The sequence below is a fragment of the Myiozetetes cayanensis genome, unplaced genomic scaffold, assembly GCF_022539395.1.
Source record: "Myiozetetes cayanensis isolate MyiCay16 unplaced genomic scaffold, myiCay2020 scf15, whole genome shotgun sequence".
In the NCBI taxonomy this organism is placed as follows: domain Eukaryota; kingdom Metazoa; phylum Chordata; class Aves; order Passeriformes; family Tyrannidae; genus Myiozetetes; species Myiozetetes cayanensis.
In genome coordinates, this window is record NW_026087159.1 from 3,942,451 (window position 1) to 3,948,060 (window position 5,610).

Below are 5,610 nucleotides of genomic sequence, written 5' to 3' on the forward strand. Positions count from 1 at the left end.
GTCCAACCTGACCTTGACCACTTCCAGGGATGGGGCAGCCACAGCTTCTCTCGATAATTGTTCCTGTGTCTCATCATCCACACAGGGAAGAATTTCTTCCTGATAGCTAATCTAAACTTACACTCTCTCAGTTTGAAGCTGCTCCCTTATGTCCTGTCCTTATATATTCTTGTAAATAGTCTCTCTCCAGAGACACAGAATGTCAACAAAGATAGACACTACACCATGCTGTAATTTTCCCAGCTCAGTATTTGTTTCTTCTTAGTCTTCTCTGACCCTTAATTGCACTAGGTGGTACCTTTCTCTGTTCACTTTAGTTGGATTTGTTGTAGAATAAGAGGCTACTCAAGGGTTGCAAAGGTAGTAAAACACAGCTTTGTTATCAATAGGAGTTGATTTTTTTTTTTGTCCCTGTCATGTGTGGCTTTTAAGCCTTTATCAATTACAGTAGACAGGTATCTTGTTGAATTTTATATTTCCATCACTGATGACCTCTTTATTTTCCACAGTGGTATTTTATCACCACTAGATGAGATAGCTGTTTAATTTGTGAGCTCTCTAACTACAGGCTGTGTGCAGAGTACGTTTTTAGAGCAGCATGTGATAGAGTAACCAGTAATAAAAGAACCTTGTATCCAGATCAAACAAAAAAGATCTGTTGGAGCTCTCAAAAGGAAGAGGTTAATGGATTCCAAGGAAGAAATGAACTGGAGTGTGCTGTCATTCGATCGTACCCAGGTTTGATTTCTTCTATCAGGCTGAGCAGTGACTGTAGGCACTTGCCCTTTCCTTATCATTATAATTTGCAAATAGAATGAAAGGCTGAGAACTTTGTACATAGTAATTTATCGCGGGTGGGGTTCGGTCCCGCGACAGACCCAGCGGCACATCTTGTATGGGAAACAGGACACACACACACCCAAGTGTATGTGACCCACAAAATGGCGTTTATTAAAACAAGAAGACAGTTTATATACAGGGGGATACAGAAGGTTCAGGAATAGAGGTGGGTTTCTTGCTGGGGAACCTCGAATCCCGTGAGCTAGTGATAAGTGAACTTGGAGGGATAGGCTGCATAGAATATGTCTGGTCACGCCAGGGGAAGGGAGAGCTTAGGGAAGAATGGAAGGATTGTCCTGGGGGCAGAGACATGGGAATCTGCAAAGGCTGCAAGGCTGCGGCCTTGTAGCTGGGTCCCAAGCAGTTCTGCGCAGCTACAGTTACTAGGAGACTTCGATAGAGATCTCTTCTTCTGAGCCTTCTTTGTAGTTCTTTTGCATCTCTCGCCACTCTCTGTAGGCCTCTTCTGGTCCACCCCTGACATTTCCCCCTTCTCTGTTTTGGAAGACTGGAAAAGCTTGGGAAAAACTTTTAGTTATGTATTTTTTAACACAAAAAATTAGACAGGGAAGGAAGACAAGGATGGAGACAGTGATAATTAGAAATAAAATGATTCCTTTAACAACCTTGTTGGCCCAATCAGAAAGAGAAGGAAAGTGAAGCCAGCTAAAGAGACCTGAAAAACCTTTGTCTTGGTTTATGGTGATGTCATTAACCAGTTGTTTTAGAGTGTTGATGCTTTGGAACACACTCTCAGAGTGGTCTGAGAAGTTCAGACAACACAGCCCTTCAAATTCTTGGCAACCATGGCCGTGGGCAAGAAGTAAAAAGTCAATGGCTGCTCTATTTTGGAGAGTAGCTTCTTTGATTTTCAGGGTGTCTGTTAGCAGGCTCCCAATGGCGAGGGAAGTGGCATTGGCTTCGCTGGCCATCCAGCAGGCCATGTGGGCTAGAGTGGAGAGGGCTTTGGCTGCACCAATGCTGGCAAGTGGAAAACTACCCCAGAATCTCTGAGTATGGGACCAAGTTTGAAATTTGGGGTCACAGTCTGGTGGGACATGGATGTTTAGTTTATCCTCCTTGCCTGGATTGTTTTGAGGGACCTTACGTGCCCGTGGTTTAGAATCAGGCACAACTGGGAGTGGTCTAGATTTGGTGTGCATTAAAATGTAGGATCTTTTGTTTCGAATGAGTTTGGGTCTGTCAGAAATTTGGTTCCTGATTATTTGCAATTTAGCTGGGTTGTACAGAGTAAGTTTTCCAATGGTATATGGTCCTCCCACTGGATTTTTCGGGATGCCTTGCCACGTTCTATCACCACAGATAAGGAAGTAGGTGGAAGGCAGTTTTGTGGGTCTAGAGAAACGTTCAGTGGGAAGAGGGTAAGGTTGGGAGTTATTGCACCATGCGGTGGTGTTAGTATAGATGGAAGAATTGGGGGATATGTTAGGTTCTAGGGTAAGGCGATTAGTAGTGGGTGTGAACCTAAAGTAAGTGGTAGCTACAGATGAGCCTAAAAGATCTAATTCTTGGGGATCAGTATCTAGGGTACCTAGACGTAGGAGAGTTTGGGAAATAGTGTCTGGGGAAGGAAGGAAATTATCTACAAGGGAAGTGTTTTGGATAAACCTGTTCCACTCAGGTATACCCATGAGACAGCTTTTAAAAGGATGACTCACGCTGTCGAGGGAAAGGCACATTGTGTCTGTGTTGGTGGCTTTGGCTAAGGTGATTGTCATCCCTTGGCTCGGATGGGCTCCCCATCTCTGTTGAAAATGGAGCGGCAGTAGCGTGCCCAGTGATACCCCTTCTTGCATATGGGACATAGGGTCCTAGGAAACTTGGGGTTAGGATCTGGGTTAGGGCAGTCTCGTGCAAAGTGTCCTGCCTGCTGGCATTTGTAGCACACACTATTAGCTCTGTGTGCTTCCATGATTGCTTCTGTGATGGCTTGCACTCTGACTGGTTCTGCTTCAATCAATGCATCTGCTATTATTTTGCTTTCATATTTGCTTGAGCCAATGTCTTTACAGGCTTGTATCATGGACATGGGTGTGGGGTTCACCAAGGAACGGAGAACAGGCTGACAATCTTGGTTGGCCTGTTCTATAGCTAATCGGATAAACAGGGCATCTTGGGCCTCTAAAGGTTTCACTTGCCGAGCTATTGCTTCCCTCAGCCTGGTGGCAAAGTCATAAAAGGGTTCTTTAAGGCCTTGCTGTATGTGTGCAAATGAAGGAGAAGTGGTTGTGGCTTCTGCCACAGCCTTGATGGCTTCTAAAGCCAGGCTTTTCGTTTTATCTAGCCTGCCGAAGGGTATCCTTGCCTGCATTCTGCTGGAGGAGTAGGGACCCTCCCCGTACAATTCATTAATTAAATCTTCCACAGGCACTCGCAGTGCATGGTGTGAGTTCTCAGCATATTGCCTTATGAGTTTTTTCCACTCTTGTTCAAAGAGGGAATACTGCATTAGGTTTAAAATCCCCTTTGTAATTACCCGTATATCAGTTGGTGTCAGGGTGTATGCTGCAAATAAGGAATCTAGCATTCCAGAAACAAAAGGAGAGTTTAAACCATAGTCTGTAACCGCTTTTTTCGCGTCCCGTAGGATGGGGTATGGGACCGGTTCCCATTCGGGGTCCCGATTGCTTTCTCGGAAAACCGGGAAAACTTTCAGCAATTCCAAGTCCCCTGCATCTTCTGCCTGCTTTCTCGGACCCTGCCACTTATTGCTTGCGGTAGGGGAGTCACAACCTGTGTTGCCACCGGCTGGGGTGTCTGTTGTTGCAGGGTTTCTACTCGCGGCACAGTATCCATGGGTGCAGTCAGAGAAAAGCAGGCTCCGGCTCCTCCCCCCGGGGCGGGCGCTGCGTGGTCTCGGGGAATGAGGGGGCGTGGAGTCAGGGCTAGAGTCACTTTGTGCGCTGACCTCATCCCGGGGTGGGGGCGTGTCTAGCTGTTTCACGCGCTTTAGGGTGGGGGGGTGGCTCTCGGCGTTATCTTGTGAGGACGGTGGGCGGGGTTTGGTAGTTTTTTCGGGCTTTTTGGACGGAAGAGTCGGGCTCTCGTCGCTACTTTTGACATGTCTCTGGTTTTTCAAATGTGGAAGGATGGTACGCCACGACATGAGAGCGAGACCTGCATTTTTATCGCCCTGTTCAAAGGCATGTCCCAGCGTGTCTCCTAGCTTGTACCACCGCCGATAGGTTAATAAATCTGGGGAAATGAGTTTGTTCTTTGAAAGCCATTTCGTTAAAGCTTTGAGGGACTTTTTATCTATGGGGTGACCCTCAAAAAGTAGTATGGCTTTAATGCGTTTATAAAACTGCTTTTCTGAGTTGGAAAGTGTGTTGCCCATATTGAAAGTAAAAGAAAAGGGTTCTGGGATCACTCACAGGCTATCTTCAGCGAGGCGGTCCTCCAAACGCAGTTTAACGCTGGAGCGGGCTGCGACTACGATTCCCAGCGGCGTGTGCGGGGGCGCGGGGATCGCGGGAGCCTGGGCGGTTCCGCTGAGGCGCTGCTCGGGTCCCGGCGCGGAGGGGGCTTGGCGCTGGTTCCCGGCGCGGCGCGGCTCCGCGGTGGCTCGGCGTGGCGGTGCCGTCCGAAGCAGCGGCTGCCCGGGCGGCAGGGGGGGGCAGCTGCGCTGCTCGGGTGGCGGTGGCGCGCGGTCCCGGTTCCTCTCGCTCGGCGCGGGCTGTCCCGCACCGGGGTCTCACGCAGCTGGTTTCTCGCAGTAACAGCGGCTGAAGACTGAGTGGGCAAAGCCCACTGGTGGCTTCTGTGAGTGGGGTCTTTGGGATAGACCGGACTCCGGAAATCCAAGTCTATCAGTAGCTCGCGGGAGCTGAGATCTCTCTTAATATAAGAAAGATGAGTTCGAGCCCCACGTTCAGAGCGCCATTTATCGCGGGTGGGGTTCGGTCCCGCGACAGACCCAGCGGCACATCTTGTATGGGAGACAGGACACACACACACACAAGTGTATGTGACCCACAAAATGGCGTTTATTAAAACAAGAAGACAGTTTATATACAGGGGGATACAGAAGGTTCAGGAATAGAGGTGGGTTTCTTGCTGGGAAACCTCAAATCCCGTGAGCTAGTGATAAGTGAACTTGGAGGGATAGGCTGCATAGAATATGTCTGGTCACGCCAGGGGAAGGGAGAGCTTAGGGAAGAATGGAAGGATTGTCCTGGGGGCAGAGACATGGGAATCTGCAAAGGCTGCAAGGCTGCGGCCTTGTAGCTGGGTCCCAAGCAGTTCTGCGCAGCTACAGTTACTAGGAGACTTCGATAGAGATCTCTTCTTCTGAGCCTTCTTTGTAGTTCTTTTGCATCTCTCGCCACTCTCTGTAGGCCTCTTCTGGTCCACCCCTGACAGTAATTGACTGTTTTCTTGAAGATCCATGGCCTGGTGCTTATTTTGGAAAAACAGTAAATAAATACAAAACAGTTGGTTTACCTGTATTTTAAGATTTTAGGAATACGTAAAATGGAGTGTTTCAGCTTGTCCATGCTCATGACTTTCAGCTTTGTCTGAAACACTGAAATAGTGCTCTAAGCTGTTTTAAGAGATGGATAGGTAGGAAGCATCCTGTAGTTGCATCCTGAATAATGACTAAAATTTATACATATTCTTAAAAAAACCAACACTGACTTGACTTGATTAGTGGGCTGATTTTCAAGAAAGCAGTATATTCCATGACTCTTCCTGAGAATTGTAAAAATTTACTTGAGATGAGGAAATTGGTGTTGAGCTTTTAATATC

General features: G+C 47.7%; 1 long non-coding RNA gene across 1 annotated transcript; it reads right to left on the reverse strand.

Moving 5' to 3' along the window:
- Window positions 1-926: 926 nt before the first annotated feature.
- On the reverse strand, window positions 927-5,216 carry LOC126637474 (uncharacterized). The gene is made up of 2 exons (XR_007628338.1): window positions 4,927-5,216; window positions 927-1,027 (listed from the first exon to the last, which is right to left on the reverse strand). It is a non-coding gene; the product is annotated as an uncharacterized LOC126637474 (long non-coding RNA).
- Window positions 5,217-5,610: the final 394 nt, after the last annotated feature.